Consider the following 18,755-nt stretch of genomic DNA (forward strand, 5'->3'; position numbering starts at 1 on the left):
TTTTGTCCAGACGTCTCTCCGTCCTGTCCCTTGATGTGGAAGTATCACACTCTTGGAGGTGTCCGGACAGCTAATGACATTACAGCCGCGCAGAGCACAATAACTTTCCCGCAGATGACCGTTTTAGAAGGGGTCTTTTCATTGAATCTCATGCAATGGTCAGCCTCAGCTGGTTACCTGTTTCGTGTAAACAGAGGAGAGAGCAGAAGCCTTCTTTCATAAACCTTCATTTTACCTTTGTGATGCCGTGATGGGGACAATTACATGAAGGACAGATGTAATGTAACATTTTTTTTACTTTGAAACAATGGATACACAGTCAACATGTTCGTGTAACGGGTGTTCCTGCAGTTCTTTAGCGAGGTGAAGAAAGACAGTGCCGCCACTTCACTGGACCTTCATAGCTTTTCATCACCTTGGCGAACATCCTGTTCATTTCTGCCCCGTCTGGGCATTTACGAGGCAGCCGATGAGAGGCCTCTGGTGTTTGAGGCCAGTTGATAATTGCGGCTTGAAAGGTGAAATGGTCACTGTGGGTACTTTGTGTTTGGCGGGTGCGTTTGTGTTTTCTAATTAAAGGTTAAATAGCTCCATCCTGCCCTTTTTAGAATTCATAATTTGCTCCCCCAACACGAATAAAGCTGTCAGGAATCTTTTTTTAAAATATTCACCTCTGATTTATTGGTTCCATAGAGGCCATATCAGTTACTAAAAATGTGGAAATTTCTTTGTGAATGTGAATAGTTTTATTGTATATAATGTACATTTGATTTCCAAATTTTAACATTGCATCACATCCAATTTGGAATATTCCAATTCTCACCAGCCAACCTTTTTCTAGGGTGGCAGTATCACTTGCATGCAGTCACTGAGATTTGAACCTGTGCCTTGGGAGCTTTGAAGTTCTTTGTGCCTTCTTCTGTCCAAAGAGGCTTTGGGTTGACAGCCGAGATTATAGCTTCTCTTAAAACAGCATATTTTATTGTGCACTCCATTTTGTCGCCAATCCGGACTTAAATTTCCCATGATTGCCAATTTGCCTAAACTGTTTCCATCTGCCGACTTAAGATAGAGCAACGTCTCTTTGCTGTGTTCAAAGATGAAACGAGCTTTCACTTAATTCCCCATGTGGGCTTTCTGCCACATGCTTACGTTCACCGAGTTCTCATTCCAAAAGAATGGGTGCCTTGGATCAATAGTGGGAGTGGCAGGAGATAATTGCTGCATTAATCACAGCCACTTTGTTGGGGGCAATAACATGACGTGATATTTGAACAAATGGGACTCTGATGCAAATGTTATTATTGGCTATTGTTTGACTTCATTAGAAATGTGTTCTGTCTTTGCAACAGACTCTGGGAAATACTTTCTGGATGTCAATTTATATTATGCAAATACTGGTGTTTTTACAGCTGCATGTGCATACAGGGTATAATGTCATTCAGCTAAAACTTGGCACTCTGCTATTGGCAGCTGAAATACATGTGAAAGATGGGATGAGGTGAAAGCTCAGCACACATTTTAATCAAAGAGTCTGCAGTGAGCTGCAGTGTAGCGCTGTGTCTGCACGTAATAAGTCTGATGAGGAGGCTGTGGCTAAATGCCACTGGGTAGTGGGCCATGTTTAATGTTGACTTGATATTTTACAGAGACCTGTCTTTACAATAATGATATAACTCCTGGATAGAGATAACAGTTGCCTAGACAACATTAAAACACATTTCTTTTAGTTTAGCATTACGCTGTATGTTATTGATGGGTAATATCAAATTAAATCGACGAATGGATACCAGCAGCTGGGACCAAAACATCTCTGTCAGTCCCCCATTAAAACCATGACCGGCCACTTCCCCTCTTATTCTCTCAGGAACAATGACCCGTCACTCCCTAACCTCTTGTCTGGTTTCCTAGAACGGACAACAGACCTGACGTTGCCAGATTGAGACTTGAAACCAGCCCATTGTTTGCCCTGCAGAGAAGGCAGGAAGTGCGCATGATGTTGTACTCGCTCCTTCTCTGGAACTGGCCCCTTTGCCAATAATGTGTAATCTTCTTTAACGGGAATGCAGGAGAGTGATTTGATTACCTAGCCCTGGAGTAAAATGGGACAAAGCCACTGTCGACGTGGCTGTCCATTGTTTGCTTGCATACTGTTGTGAGACTTGAATAAACTGTGTTAACTTTTTGTCAGGTTAGCAAACAATCTAGTTAGCGTGCTAACGGGGAGTTAGCAAGCTAGCTAACTGGCAGCTTGGAGCCGTGAACATAGCTTTTTCCTTCTCAACACCTTGCTACAATTTTGGGGCGTGAAGGCTCACCACAAAAAAACAAGAGGCAGCCAAATAGGGCAGTTGACCGATCTCGCAGTGTTTTCACCAAAAAGTCTTTGTTTCCTTCTCTCATTTCTCCCAAAGGAAACAAAGAAGGCAGCTGCCTGTATCTGGAACACGGTTACTCTACTGTTCTGTAAGGATATTCGGCTAATGTGACGTTTGCTAGAACATAGAGCGAGATGTTGTGGTTCGATTCCTGAAAATGCTTTAAATGGCAGACTTTGTCAGCAGAAATTAACATCATACATCGCCTTTTGTCGGGTGTTTTAATTACGGCTCCTCTTTAACCTTCATGCCTTTAAAAGCATACATTTTTCTCTTCTTTAGTGTTGAAGATGTTCTTGTTGTTATAACAATTCACATATGTGCCCTCCACTATCTAATAATGGAAAGTAAAAAGGCAGTCCAATTCTGGTTCAATTCACTGATGGGTCCCTCAGTCTTTATATTAATTACTCAGAATGTATACAGGCTCAGGGGCTCCAGGGCCATTTATGATTGGTCTGAGGCTGCCAATCTTCATTAGGGTCCCCCTGACAGCTCCAAATGCATCAGCACCGAGAACACTTATCTCCCCACCACACATTCACTTTTTTAATCTCCATCTCTTTTCAGTTCATATATTCACTCACCTTGTCTCCCTTCGGGATATCTTCACCTCTCAGCCTTTGACATAAAACAAGCAGTAATCATAACATAAGCTGGAAAGTGCCTGCATCCAAATTTGTATTTCCAGCTTTATTTTAATTGCTGGGAATTCATTGTCACTCCACTCAACATCTTATATTCATTGTTGTGTCAGTGCTTCAAGACTCCCTCCAAGCAAGAAAAAGGAGGGGGGGGGGGGGGGTCTGCAATTTATTGTAGAAAAGGGGGGATCCCTTTTCTACAATAAATTGCAGACCCCCCACCCCCCCCCACCCCTCCTTTTTCCATCACTATAAGTGCCTTCTTCTTTAACAGACGGCTCTGCCCGACCCACCCCACACCCGCCCACTTCTGTCTTCCCCTCTCCTAATAATTTTCCTCCTCGTGCTTTGAATGGAAGAACCTGCAGCATCCAGAGAAAGAGGGGACAGGATGGAGGGATGCTGTATGGATGCTAGGCAAGAGAGGGAAGGATGCTTTTAGGAATGACCTCAACCACACTTTAAGGGAACTTCTAGTCACAGAAACCGAAGGAAAATTTACTATTTCTTGGATCAGATGAGCAACCATCCAAGGATTCTCTCCAGGACTAACTACTAGGGGTCTCGTACCTCTGGACACTTGAAGGACAGGCTTGACAGGGAGGGGAGACGAGGAACAAGGAGCGGCAGCTGTTACACAGTAGAGGACGTGAGGAGGTTCTCAGGGGAGAATGGGCGGATTAGGCTGGTGTCTTGCCACAGTCTTCAGTTGGGCTAAATTTTTCTTCTATTGCATCTTCCCATTTCGGAAACGGAGGAAAAGCAAAAACAAGGTACGGTTCAGGATTTAGATGTTATGGGAATTTTGGGATTTTCTGGGTTTTCTGGATAGCTTAGGTTTTTTTCTTTTCTTCCATTGACTCAGTATAAGATGAATGCACCTACATATTGAACTTGGCTTCTGTGATTTTCCTGATTGTAACAGAGAGGAACACATTAGCTGCACTAACTCTGGTCAATCTTTTAGCCACGCTAGCGGTCGGAGTGGCTCTAGAGATGGCAATACCGTTCAGTGTGGCATTTGTTTGGTCAACCACAGTGGTCCAGGCTGAAATACTTCAACAACTATTGAATGGATTGACAAGAAATATTGTACAGCCATGGTCCCCAGAGGATGAATCTTTGATGACTTTTCCTCTAGCGCCACTGTGAGGTTGACATTTGTGGTTTTTACTGAATTGGGTATTCCTCTAGCACCATCATCAGGTAAAAAATCAGTTTGTTCATTATTTATGTTTTGTTGCGTTATTTTATTCCCAACAGCCTCAGCTGTACTTTGCTTATGAGCATGTTAGCAGGCTGCAGTTAGCATTTAGCTCAAAGGACCACTGTGCATAAGTACAGCCTCACGGTGCTGCTAGCATGGCTATAGACTCTTAGTAGGGCTTAAATTCAGTCACCAACTGTGAAATACATTAATTCATTCATTGGTTTTCTCCCACCATGGTCTTTACTCCAAGCTGCAAAAAAGTTACGAGCAGTTTGTCACAGATTATAGATATCGTAGAAAAAATCCTTGTATCATCCTCGTGACATTCAGTGTGATCAACTAAAATATTGACCTAATGAACTGCAGCTTCTGACACAGGATGTGTGAAACGTTGGGATTAGGATCTTTTGCACGACCCCCATCCCCAAATGTCAAAACGTTTCCAACTGCAGTTGCCAAATGACAATGGAAATAAAATTCATATTTATATGACGCTAGTAAAAGGCCTGCTATGAGCACAGAGGATGAGACAGGCTGGAGAGATAAGCACATTAGGATGCACACACGGGCGAACACACACACACACACACACACACACACACACACACACACACACAGACCAGGATATTGCGAGTTTGACTTGGGCTCTTTTCCCGATAGTAGGTCTGTGCTGTCCACCAGAGCCATCAATCTTGCAAAGGCAGCCACTGCTCAGTGTTTTAGTACACACACATCGTCACAGACACACACCTTGATATGTACACGATACCTACACATGCCGAGCTCCCCCATAATTAAAGCAGAAAGTGTTATTAGTCAATGGCTGTCTGGCCACAGACACATTGAAGGCCTTTAGCATGCGACTCCCTCTCCTGGGGCTGTGCATCTTCCTCTGCTGGCACATTGATGGTGCCATGAGGTGGCGTTCAGGAAGGGGCGAAAAAGCACTTTACCTGCAGTCGCCCTCAGTTCTGGCCAGTCTGCACTGGCTGTGAGTGGCTTAATTTGCGGCGCTGCGTTTCTGCAGTGAGTGGGATGACATGGCTGAATCCCTGCCATGTCTAGGGACGCAGATTAACACGTGATAATTTGCTGTGACTTTTCGAAGTGAGTTGTCCCAAATGTCATCAAATGTGATGTTCAAAACCCTCAAATATTCACGTTAAGACCAGGACAATTAGCAAATCTTTACATCTGAGAAACGTAAACAACAGAAGAGTTGTTTATTTTCGGATTCATTCCTTAAAACTTTTATTTTATTTTATTTTGGCGGCCCCCGTGGACAAAAGTGGTACTGTTTTTAATCGTCAGAGTCTTTTGTCTCCCTCATTTTACTACAGCAGGGCCTGACGGTCCATGGCGGGCTGGTCGCTGCCAGACGTCTGATTTCATAGGGAATCAATATGGTTATTTTTCGTTAACCAAATTGTATTTTAAATGCTGCTGAAATCGATATCTCCCCGGTGTAACAGCAACAGCTGAGACAGCAAATGTCAATACATAATTTAAATTTGACCATTAATACAATCATAATAAGTTTAAAGGACTAGTATCACTAGGGCTGACTGGCAATGCTAGCCATGTTAATCGACTAGTCAGTCACACTCATCCCTAGTGGAAACCCTTTACTCTAATCAACTCTTCAAATGGAAAAAAAACAAACAATGTAGTCCCAAAAATGTTCTAATATCTCTTCACACCATGTACTGTAGAAGTAATATTGTCGTGTTCATGGCTCAGTGTGTTCTGGACGGCCCTTCCTCTCAGTGTTGCACAGCAGAGAGAACAGAGGAAAACGTGCACACACATGTGAGTGTTCTGCAAAGGGAGGGCCCGGGGTCTGTATTGTTTTCAACAGATGGGAGTCACGGGGGTGGGAAAGGGTGTGTGCACGTCCGTGTGTGTGTGTGTGTGTTGGGGGGGCCTGCTGGCGTGTGTTCTTCCTCTGTCTGTCAACAAGTGAACTCCCCTCCTTCATCTAGCAGGTTCTAGGACGTCAGCCAAGATCACACCCCTCTGTTTACATGTTCACTCTCTCCTCCTCTATCTGCGTTTGTCTACTACCTATAGCCACTTATCACAGCATAGTCTATCTGTTGGTGTTTTTTTTTCTCTCTTCCCTCTGCTGAAACCTTTTCTCAATATTGAATCCTCCCTACTGTCTACCCATCTTTACTTGGTTCAAGGACAGCGACCTGACACCGGTTAATCTTGTTAATTGTCTAAGTGCTTCGCTGTCCTCGCTCGGCTCTGGTTTACAGAAGAAGACAGAAATGGTCAAGGTTACGGAGGTACTAAAACAAATCCCGCAAGTGATCTGATTAGCCTTTGAAAAATATACCCCACCCTCCATTCTCTACATTACAGCCTCCCTCCACCACACACACACTCCCTCCCTCCATTATCTCTGCAATCACTCCTACATTTAATAACTGCATGAACAAGTGTCTGGTTATAGATGTGGGGACAGTTTGTTCTGTGACCACCAGTGGGCGCTGCGGCTGCACTTGGTTGCTGTATCTTTAGGGAGTTATACAGTCTAAAGTACAATACCAAAATGATAAGTCCTGGATTTCTTGTTCTTTGAATTGTCATATCAAATCATGATCATGATTCTGATTTGCAAAAGCTGTTTCTCTGTCCTTTCAATTTTTTTCAATTATTTAACAGCTTCATATTAATTATTATTAACTTAAGAAATCAAACTAACACTTGATATCATGTCTCTTATGCTATCGTTGTTGGCTGTGCAGAAAATCCTGATGCTATATATAGCAGATATTCTGTTTATCACAAATAAATGATGCATCATGCACTGTTTGTCACACGAGACTGTGTTGACAGAGAATAGGAAGATAACTACATGCAAGAGTAGAACATGGTGTGCAATGTTCTGATGGTTCAGTTTCAATTTGAGCACAACTAAGCCCTGCTGGACGACGCTCAAGTGCACAGTCACTTGGTGACTTTGTGTTACGTTCCAAAAATAGCCTCAAGCAGTTTCATACTCTTTGTAAAGTTCAGTCTTACCGCTCTCATCATCCTTATTTCCAGCAGCAGACAGCTGTTACAGCTGTTTTTAGCTAAGACAAGCTATACAAACCCACCATAGACCTGCAATCAATCAATATTTCAAAAAGCAACTGATAAATATTTAAGGAAACTTTAAAGTGTTGAATTTGATAGCAGAACGTGTCGATGTGGTAGAGTTGCTCATTGGATTAATTGTTCTCCCTTTGTCTTAGTGTTGTTGTATAATCCTCTCCTACACCATAGTGCACGTTTTGAATATCTTCCGCTCAGCGTGATTGGTTGATGCCTTTATTCGCGGTGCGAAAGCTCATAAAAATCAGCCCCGTTCGGAAGAAAATGACGTTGCTTGTTCGCCGCGTAAGATTCATGATCAGTTTGAAAGTACTCATGACAAAAACAACTGTTTATTTATTAATTAATTGGAAAAAAGGCCCCTGGTTTGTAAAGGCCTTTACACATGACCCATAACGGGGCATTTGTCATGTTTGATTAGTAGAAAAATAGATTAAGCAGTAATACAAATATTTTCATATTTTCAATATGTTCAGTTGCAGTTTCTATAAAGTTCTTGTTTTTCTCAGATATGATTCCAGCTTATGTGTGTGTGTGTGTGTGTGTGTGTTTTGGTTGGGGATTAAGTTCAAATGTTTTCTCTCTAACATTGTCTCCTTTAGCAAATTTGTTTCTGTAGGGGTGGCCTGCAGGAAATACCAGGGGATTAATCCTCTTTGCCACTGGGTGAGTGAGTGAGGTTGTATGTTGCTGTATGTGGGTGGGTTTGTGTATTTATATAGTTTGTGAGAAATATCCGAGTGTGTATGTGTGTTTGAGAGAGAGAGAGTCGGGGGGAGAAAGGGGTGGTTTTTGGTGAATGTTTGTGTATATGCATACGGTGGGTTTGATAGTTTAAATGTGTGTTTATGTTTTCAGGAAGTAGTGCGCCTGGACCTCAAATTTCCGTCGTGCATGAGAATCTTTGTGTCTGTCAGAAAATGATGGGTCCATGAGTGTTTACAGGTGCATGTAGCCCTGTCTGCCATGGGGTAAAGGTTGCATTTGTGTGGAGGTTTGCACTTGTGTGTGTGTGTGTGTGTGTGTGTGTGTGTGTGTGTGTGTGTGTGTGTGTGTGTGTGTGTGTGTGAAAAAACGAAGAACCCACACAAAGGGATAAAGAGTCACGCATGGGGCTAACATGGTCATTGATGAGCAGTGAGAACTTAATGAAGCAGCTCTGGCTTCCCGGCCCCTCTGTGCTCTTTCTCTGTAGTAAAGGGGTGAAGATGGAGGGGGGCGGGACTTTGTTTGAGGCCACTATACTGTCTAAAGTAGATCCTCAGGAACTACTTTTTTTTCTTTAAGGAGGGAAAATGTGTGGGAGGCCATGGGTGAGATTGAGAATGACCAAGGAGTGATCAAAAGTCTGGTGATATAGAATTTTTTGGGGGGGATTGTTAGCAATTACAAGGATAATACCAAAACCAACAATGAATTGATCCTTCTATTGTGTGTGATATGTCTGATATATTTTCTGTTCCAATTCATCAATGAGCCTCACTGTTGCACTGGGGGACATGTTCCTTTACCACGAACACATAGAGTGCAGTTTGTTTTTGACTCAGTCCCACATCACACCGTCCTGCTGCTGGAAATACGCACTTTCAAACGTGACGTGTATTAATCCACGGCGGAAAATAGTCCCTCAAATAATGCACGATTTCCTCCAGTTTGAGTAATGTTTGCTAAAAACTACAGTGCCCTGCTGTTAGAGGAAATTACTTTGACTTTTTTAGAACAAAAAATGTATTTGTGATCCGTGTTTTGAGATTTGTGTCTTGGAGGACTTGGAGCTGAGTGCCACAGGGAAGTCAGAGAGACGGATTAACACATGGTTTTGGTGTTGTCATGGGACTTGTCATCATGTTATCACATAAATATACAAGCATATACGTGTTATCTTTAAATCGTAAAATTGAGTGGATTATTTTATTTTGATGTTGCGTGTGCTGATCATTAATAATTGGAATCCCATTCAGAGACTCACAACTAGTGTGTGATTTTTAAATGTTTCATTCAGGCCTGTCAGGAGAGAGGTGGCTGTATCTGATACTATTACTGATGCTATAACGTTCGTTACGATTGAGACGGGTGTCTTCATTCAACTGTGTGAAAACTGAGCATCAGATAATGTCAAACATTGTTGAGTCTAAAGAGCAGGTGTCTTCTCTGACGTCCCAACTGATATAGTCTTATCAATTCCCAGTGTCCCAGTGAAAGTGGACGCTCAGGGGTAGGAAGTCATGAAACATTGAAATGGACTCAATACATAAATACACGGGAAAAAACTGTGCAAGAGAGAGATGGAGAGAGGGGGAGGTGAAGTGCGACGGATGCTGCGGGGGACGGGGGGGACGGGAGGGACGGGCGAGTAGGGGGGATCAAGGAATGAATGAAATTAAAAGTGGTGAGATGTAGAGGGGTAAAGAGGGAGGGAGACATGGGATGAGAGAGAGAGAGAGAGAGAGAGAAAGAGAGAGAGAGGAGGGGCAAAAGAGATGGATAATAAGCAGCGCACCCCCTCCCCCTTTGCTCCCGTGGAGATGGTGGGGGCAGCCTTACCCCCCCCCCCCCCTTCCAAAAAAAAGGCTTTGTGAAACTTTTCCCCGGCAGAAGGGAAAGAGAGCCAGAGTGAGCGCAGAGGAGAGGCAGTCAGGGTCCAGTTTAGAGGAGAGACGCTGGGAGGAGAAAGCAAGTCATACAGTGAGGAAGAGGGAGAGAGCAAGGAGCCCGAGGTGAGAGACAGTGTTTGAGTCCGGGGGCAGTCATGGTTGTGCAGTGTTGGGCAACTCTTCTCCTGGCTGGATTATACTTAAGGAAGCCCACTGGTCTGTAGCAGCAGCAGCAGCAGTAGCAGCAGCAGCAGCAGCAGCAGCAGCAGCAGCATCATCACTCCTGCCCGTCACCATGCCGTCTGTCTCTCTAAGCCTGCCAGCAGCTCTGGCTGGACCTGCACGCACCTGGGTCTGCCTGTCCTGCATGTTCTGGGTGAGATAACTTTTCAACGGGAATTAAACAAAAAAATCACGATTGATTTCAACAAAGCACTTCTGTCACTCCCACAAACCTGTTTTGCAGACTCCCGTCACACACTTTATGTCGTAGTCATAAAGTCAAGAATATGCAGCGCGAGAGTGAGTTGAGTGACAGCGTCAGCCTGGTGATGCGCTTAGTCGCAGCGCTTTCGCCGGGATTTTGCGCCACGTCGAGAAAGGTTGCTGGCTCACTCAAGTGGCGATACGTCAGTCCAGAACCATTGGGAGACCCTGATCAAATCAAGCTGGGGATCTATTGGGTGGTCTGCTTGTCGGGGGTTGGGTTGAGGGTTGGGACCCCGGTAGTGGGGGGCCTTGGCATGGTGACACATTTGAATGAGAGAGATATTATGAGGGAGGATGGGAGGGTTGTGCGAACCCGAGACAAACTGTAGTTTCTTTTTCCTCCCTCGAGAAACATATTTCAAATTTTCTCTACAGCTCCATGCACAGATCAAAAAAACGTCTACTCTGTCAATGAGTGGAATTAAATGGATCCCCTGCTCCTCTTACCCCTCCGTCTCTTTTTCTCACCCTTTCCCTACTCCCTCGGTGTCTCGCTCTGTCTCGCTCTAGGTGGTTGGGACACAGCTATTTTTTGCTTTCTCTTGTATAATTCAATCTGCCGCGCATTCCCGCTCGCAGCGAGGGGCTGTTTGTGCACTTGTGTGCCCTCTGAGCTCTGATGTGGTCAGCGAAGAACTGTGCTCGTGTGTGTGTGTGTGTGTGTGTGTGTGTGTGTGTCCACGCTTAAAAGCATTGTGACCGTGGTCTCGACATTTGTCTTTAAACACTGTGAGTGCTTTTTCCTAATTTGTGCTGATATGAAAGAACATTCCTGGCTCAAATATACAACATAGCATGCTGCTCTCCTCTTTTTTTTTGTTTTGTTGGGCTGAATGGAGGATGAAAGAGGAGAGTAGTTGAATAGGCCATTGAGATCCATCCTTTCCCCATTCGGCAGTGGTCCTTTGGGACATGACTGCACACCACAGACAGAGCTGCAGTCCTTGGCGAGGAGACTGGATAATCTTACAGGGCTCTTCATCAGTTAATTACCGTTCTTTCTTTCGAGGAGGGGAGGGGAGGTGAAAGGGGGGGGGGGGGGGGGGGGGACGTAAAAGAATCTCAAAGCCCCCCAGCTAAGCTCTGGGTCACTGATTGACTGCGTCAGAGCACTGTATGACAAAGCGAGCTCACTTAAGGGGGCGGGGTTCAATCGGAGCCCCTGCATTATTAGCAGATCTTTGTTTGGCCCTAAAGTAGCCTTAATTTGGGCACACCTTATTCCAACTGATTGGGGTCAGAGTTAGGGTGAACAGCAACCTTCATTCCAATCAAAACACGAACCGTTGCCAGGACCCCCAAGTGATCTATCAAGAAAAATCTGGAAAAAAAATGGCAAATGCATCAAATGGTTCTTCTTCTTTCTGATGATGAATTGCTGTACTTTTGTCTAGACTGTTCAGGTTGTGTAGAATCGGCACAGACATACTCCATGGGCAGCTGGGAAAGTGAGTACATCTGCATAAGCTGTTATGAGGCAACAGAAAAGTGGAAGAGAGAGAGATGGATATGGGGGAAAATGAAATGAGCATTTGAGAGAGAGTGAGGATGCACAGATGCAGGAAACAGACCATCTCCAGGAGCTAGACAGGATCTACTCCTCAGCCTGGCCTCAAATAGGGAGGGATTTCTTCTCATCCGAGCAGGCTGGTCCTGGATGACGGGAGTTATTTCCAGCACAGAAGCAGAAAGAGAAAGCTCAGGGAAATATAGGAAATGACAGGAACAATTTGAAGGACAAAGGAAATGAACAGAAGATGCTCTGGGCCAGATCGGAGGGAAAAGCAAGCACGGATGGCGCAAGAGGCCCTGAAAGAAGACCTTCGGAAGAGTGCCGCTGAATAATTAATGAAAGCCAAAAAAAGTGGTTTTGGGAGCGTTTTATCAGGTTTCTCTAAAAGAGCCGCAAAAAACAATCAAATGTCCTCTACCTGCCCGTTGCTCAGGGAAACTGTAAAGGGGATGCAAATCCTATTGACATTCAAGAATGGCCGGTTATGAATGCGTACCCTTATTATGGCTTTTGCAGCAAACAGGTGTGATGGAAAGGATCTGTGCCAGGCAGTTCCATAGATGCCGGTGGCAGTGGCCAGGTGCATCTGATCTGACAAGGTGTTGTTGTAGGAAACGCTGCCTCAGATCACTGCCTCACAAATATTGACCCATGGCTAAACCTTCAGAGTTGTCAGGGTTCAAAGAACTCCTTCGGGATGATCGATATCCATTAACGTATGCTCAGTCCGTCTAGGTTCAGAGTTTGTGGTCTCAGAAGGATCGCTCTGGGAAATGGTGTCACCTCAGGAATGTTAGGTCATTGGTCTTCAGTTGTCTTGACTTGAACATAGACAAACCCCAAACCTGTTGTTCTCGGTCCATTCTTCTGATTAAAAAGAACTCTTTTCTTGCATCCCCTGCACTCATCTCCTTTTCCACTCTCCTTTTCCTCTCTTGCTCTGGTGCTCGTTTGATTCCCCCCACATCTGAGTTCCTGAGATTACCTCGGATTTGTGTTGGAAAATGTTCCACGTGGGGCCCCCTTTGAAATACGGCAACATTTCTGTAATAGTAACATCTGGGTTTACGCTGCCCCAATGTTTTTGCCTCTAATGGATTTGCCATGCAGTTGTTTTCTGTCTTGACTTTCATCCTGTTGTTTCCAACCTGAAGGGAGTTTGCTGCAAGACTCATGCTGTTTCATCTTGGCTTCGCTCTCTGGTCCTTGGTTGAAAAAAAATCTCGAACAACAAAAAGGGAAGTTTAACCCTTGCTCAGTTGATTTATGAGAGTTGTTGAGCTTTGTGTAACACCTCCCACCCGCCCTTTTTGTTCCCGAAGAGACCCCCAGCTTTGTGCATGCTTCACTGGGCACATTGGCCTTAAACCTCCCATGGCCTTCTGACTTTAGCCAGTGGGAGTTTCGGGATTCAGAAATTTGACTAGGTTTTAGTTTCCCCATTTTTCTCCCCCTAATCCAGGAATATTGACTTATACACCACCGTTAAATCAGTCTATGCTCATTTTTAGTGGCGGTAGTAAAATAATGGGATGCACTAATAGCCAATGGTTCGTTACTGTATATTTTGTACTGTTTTTTTCACCCTCACGCCTGAAGCAGGAGTGAACAAAAGTATTTTTTTTCTCTCTGTTCTGACATTTAACAGTAGAGTCTACATCATCTCTGACATCACACCTTAACTTTTTTTGTTCTTTTTTTGTGCCTAATTTAGTGCATTATTACCTCATGCCCCTGGGTTATAACCAGCTTGGTCCCGCAGAAAGAAGTTGGTCAGTACTTGGTTATGCCTCTGATTGTGTCATTTCCATCACACACTTTATTTCTGTCAGAGGTGGGACACACCATCATGGCCGTCAGAATAAACTGCACCGTACCCTTTGAGGCTCAACAAGTTATTTCATGTCATGAGTTTTGTACAGCCAATTTGTTACATTTGGTTTGGGTTGTGTTGAGTTATGCATGACCTGCCCACACATTAAAGATGCATATATTACAGATACAGATATTAAAGATAGGTCTCGCTATCTGTCTATGAATGACTACAAATATTCCTTCGCCTTTTTACCTTTCAATGCTAGAATTAGCCAAAATGACGCTGCAATCCAGATGCATCTTGGTTAGTTTGTGTTGCATTGATGCAAAGATCTCAACAATTGCCATTTACTTTTAACAACTGATGAGAGCTGCTCTCTGCTAACAATGACCCTGGACCAACACTTTGGTTCATATTAACCTCTCTTGATAACTAATGATCAGATTTCCTTGACATCTGGGCAGAGTTCACATTTCTGATCCTGAAAGGATTTAATTTTAAGTTTATTGTGTTCAACACCTTTGCAGTGTGCAGCTATTGCAGCATCTAGCGGCTGATAGTGGTGCTTTCAACTTTTAGTCTTGCTGTTTTTCCATTTGTTTTCTATTTTTTTTTAGAAATGACCAATTTCTTCTTTCGACTTTGTCTCATAAATGATCAGAAGAGATGTAATGTAAAATCAGTCTTAATACCCTGAGCTGAACATGTTCTACAACATATTTTGTACTTCTGTCAGCCTCTCTAGGTTCATTGCTGTACTTAAATTTGATCTCATGGGTAATGACTGTATACAGGTGACCTTTCTGAAGGAAATGCCTGCTAGACCCTTGAGAAGGAAGGCCAGAGGTCACTGTTAGAGAAGTGAAACATCTGTGGGGACTTTGCTCTAGAGTGTGGGGAGGTGTTTGGAACTGGTAATGGTTAAGATTGGACAGCTAACAGGAAGCTCACTGTGGGGCCTGGGCCCCCTCAATATCAGAGCAAAACAAATCCACCGCCAGTTTGTTGAGCAGTCGACAACGATGTTAACGACACAGTGATTTCGCAAGCATCATTTGTGTTGACCTCAAAGTACAAAAATGCAAGACAAATTGGGATTATATCATATGTTCAGGCAACATGAAACCATGGCTGTGGTCAAATAGTCCAAAAATGTCATCCTATGTATTTTCCCAACCAATTTTTTCTTGATCTCGATAGAAAACGTCATGAGATCAAGGAAAGATATGAAGGAGAATTCATAAGGACTTATGAATAAGAGAATCTGGCTGCACTAACACGATGCAACTGCTGATATAGAACATGAGAAATGAGTCAGTGACAAACTGGAGTCAATTCAATCAAGGATTCCTGTACAAAGTAGAATCAGCTCTTGTCATGGCTGCCACTTAGATACTTCCTGGTTATTTGGCTCAGTTGGGAACCTTTCAAAGCAAAAAAGACTAATCGACTGCAGCCCACATGTTCCACCTCGAGCAGGTGATCATCAGCTGACCTTTTTCGACTTGTGCTACTGTTACGATATGTCTTACCAGATAAACACTTCAGTGGCTCATCACAAAATCAAAACAGGACGTAAACACACCAATTTGTTCGATTCCATTCATGGTCCTAGTGGCCGCTGTCCAGCAAAGATTACGTAGCCGCGCTTTGAAGGTTTGATATCTTGTTTATCAACCCCATGTAAGCCGCCTTATATGGCCATGCTTCACATCTCATGTGTTCAACACAGTCATTATTAGCCAAACCATTCCGTACATGTAATGTGGACTCAAGCTTTGGGCGTCTTCAACTGCCAGAGCAGAGCAGCCAAGTTAAACTTATGAAGATATTTTAACAAGGCGCTGTTTTTTACACAATCACTGATCAACTCCAGGAAACGCAATCACCTTATGGAAGCTGATACCAAAACGTGAGCGTGGGTGCATTAGTGTGAATGAACATGACATTGAGAGTAAGAGCAAGGAGCTTTCTCCATTACGCCAGTATTTATGTCTCGACCATGCCAGCTGCACAGTCCGGATTGTTTGAGGAGATTGAGATCTTTCTTGGCCCCATTTCTCTAATCTGTCTGTCAAGGGCTCTCACCAAAGAGGCCCACGGAACTTGTTAATGCCATGATAACCTCTAACTCTGGATGTGATCTGAGACCTCCCGCGGATACCTATGCATTCAAGTGTGAGGCCAAACAATGCTCATTGGAAGTGGCGCTGACGGCGTCCTGCTGCGCTGGCTGTGCATTTCTCCAAGGGGATTGGGATTTGCGTTTGAGGGTTTTAACATTCTTCTAATTTATACTCAGTAAGTGACTTGGACTGTAGTGTTTTTCGGTGCCATGAGTGATTTGCTGGATTTATTCAAATTTTTTTTCTCATTTGAAGTATTTTAGGAAACGATCCAGAAATGGTTTTGATCTAGTTTGGAAGAACAGAAGAGGCACTCGTCAGGAAATTATGAGATGTAATCATGAGAACTAATTCCCTAAAGAACATGTCATCCCTATCCTTCCCAGAGAACATTTTGGTTCATGGTTTAAGTTTCATCAGTCTCCTCCAAATGCCTCAGTCTCTGCCAACCCAGCACGATACGGAACACGTGCTGTTTTCCCTTGGCGCTCGGCTCTTAGGATGAACTTTGGCTGTCTATGATTAAACCTGTTTTATCCCACTGAATCAATGTTGTTGGCAAAGGCTTGCTTTTATTTGGGGCTCTTAGCCATCTCTGTTCCACATGTATGATTTATTTTCACAGGCTGCTCATTTCGCAGCACTGTGAGAGAAAGTTTAGAGCTTTGCTTTTAAAACAGAAAGCTTATCTCGAAGCATTCTGAGATTTCCATTGAAAACAATTGAAACAGGACTTTATGAGTTGCTTAATATGGATTTGTCGTACAATTTCAGCGCGCATACCTGAACCCAGGCCAGGAAATCACAATCTAATTACACCGGTAATAGAGAATTGTATTTTACACTCACAGTGAAAAAGAGAAGGCATAGCTGAACTTGTCAAAAATTAAACAAAGCAGAATGTATCAACAGGTTAAACCTCCATATCTTCTGCTATACATGATTAAACAAAAGTGTAAGGATGTCATTTCCTTCTAGCTTTATTCTATAAATTCACAACTTTGTTTTCTTCTTTGATGAATGTAGCTTCATAAGACTTGTGTGTCATGCAGGTTTCTGGAGATAAAGAGGCTAACCCTGTATACCAGGATACATCCTCATATCATCCTCATATCCTATCTCTAAACAGATCACAAAATGTGTTTGTTGTTTCATCTACTTTGATAACTTTTAGTTTTTGTTTTCTGAGACGCTTGAGGTGATTTGGCAGATAAATTCCCCTCATAAAAACTTTTTTTTCCTCCTTGGGTTCATTTAAAGTTCCAGTGTGTAGCATTCCGGGGGATTTATTGGCAGAATATCTTCTTCATAACTATGTTTTCATTGGTATATAATCACCTGGAGCTAAGAATAGTTTTTGTTAGCTTAGAATGAGCCATTTATATCTACATAGGGAGCGGTTCCTCTTCACAGACTCCACCATGTCTACAGTAGCCCAGAATGGACAAACCAAACATTGACTCTAGAGAGGGTCTTTCACGTTTTTACGGTACCTGAAGGCCACCGTAGTTCTCCAACACGCTTGGAAAGGGAGTGGTATTCAGTTGGATGCCTACACACTGGTCCTTTTAAGTATTTTAAGATTTAATAATGGAAGGAGACACTGGAATTCCAAATTTGAATGTGATTACATCTCTTGGTTTTTATATTCAAAGCTAACAGAACTTTTGTGTCGCTACATAACAGTCAAGTGGCTCACCATTTGTCTTTCGATTGTCAGTTTTTGGAACAACAGGATTAATGGCCATCTTTGTTTTTTTTGCTTTTGAATAAAATGAGTTAATCAAGAGTCGACAGCCATGCTAGCAGCTCTATGTGGCTGTACATAGGCACAGCAGGGCTTTGGGCTCAATGCTAGCGTCAGCATTCTCACAATGGTAATATAAGCATGCTGACTTTTTTTTGCATTACAGAGAATGCAGGTTTAAGACACTTCCGCCTTGGCCTTTACTTATCAGAACCGGAGGTTTCCGCCTGGTTATCATACTAACAGCACTAAACACAATGTACAGTTGAGTCTGATGGGAATGTCGAGTATTAGGCGAACAATGTCTGAATGTCTGTTCTAAACTTCATGGCAGTGAATTCAACATCCAATTGACATTGCCATCGCTACAGCCACGGCGTTAGCATGACTAGAAACAAAATTAGAGCCAATCCCAGCTCACGTTGGGAGAGAGCCAGGCTACACCCTGGACAGATCGCCAGTCAATCACAGTGTTGACACACAGAGACAGACAATCATATACACATCATGGAGAATTTAGTCAGCAATTAAGAGAATTAGTGTAGTGCCCGTTCTGGGCGTGCACTTGCTTATTCAAAGTTTGCTCGTAATGAATGTGTAGCATGTCCAAATTGCACCAAATTTGACACTGCAGGTGAAGTAGATCAGAAATATGTGAAGGACGCACTTACATACAGAAACGATATAGTATATATTAAAGTTAGATTTGAGCCAACACTGTACAAATTAGGTTTAATCTGCATTAAAATTTAGCAACATCTTTACTAAAAAACAATACTATTTGACAAATTGTGTCTCCATTGCCCCGACCAAAAAAAAACTCAGAGTACCAAATCCTGATAATCATGACAAGATGACCACTGTGTGTTACTCTCTCAGTGATGCTGATGGTCTGTGAAAAGGAGGGATTTTTATCCTCCCCCTTTCACTTCTTGGATGACTGAGTAATTTCCTCCCCAGGATCCACCTCACTAAGATGAAATACATGTAGAGAGTGGAGTTAGAAAGGGGGAAGCGGGGGGGGGGGGGTGGACGGGACTGGAATGCCTGGGGTGCATTTTTCCCCCAAATGAAAAGCAGGTGACTGTTCATTGTAAGGCTGTTTGGTTAGTGGGAAGCGGAGAGCGGAAGAA

The 18,755-nt window shown here is 43.4% G+C and overlaps 1 protein-coding gene across 7 annotated transcripts in view; it reads left to right on the forward strand.

The window, feature by feature from the left end:
• Positions 1–18,755, forward strand: part of tns1b (tensin 1b) — a 159,825-nt gene that overhangs the window by 16,260 nt on the left and 124,810 nt on the right. The gene's annotated exons all lie outside the window — the stretch shown is intronic.

This window comes from Cebidichthys violaceus, unplaced genomic scaffold (assembly GCF_023349555.1).
Source record: "Cebidichthys violaceus isolate CVI_PGR_0920_01 unplaced genomic scaffold, fCebVio1.0.p SCAF_11, whole genome shotgun sequence".
Classification (NCBI taxonomy): Eukaryota; Metazoa; Chordata; class Actinopteri; order Perciformes; family Stichaeidae; genus Cebidichthys; species Cebidichthys violaceus.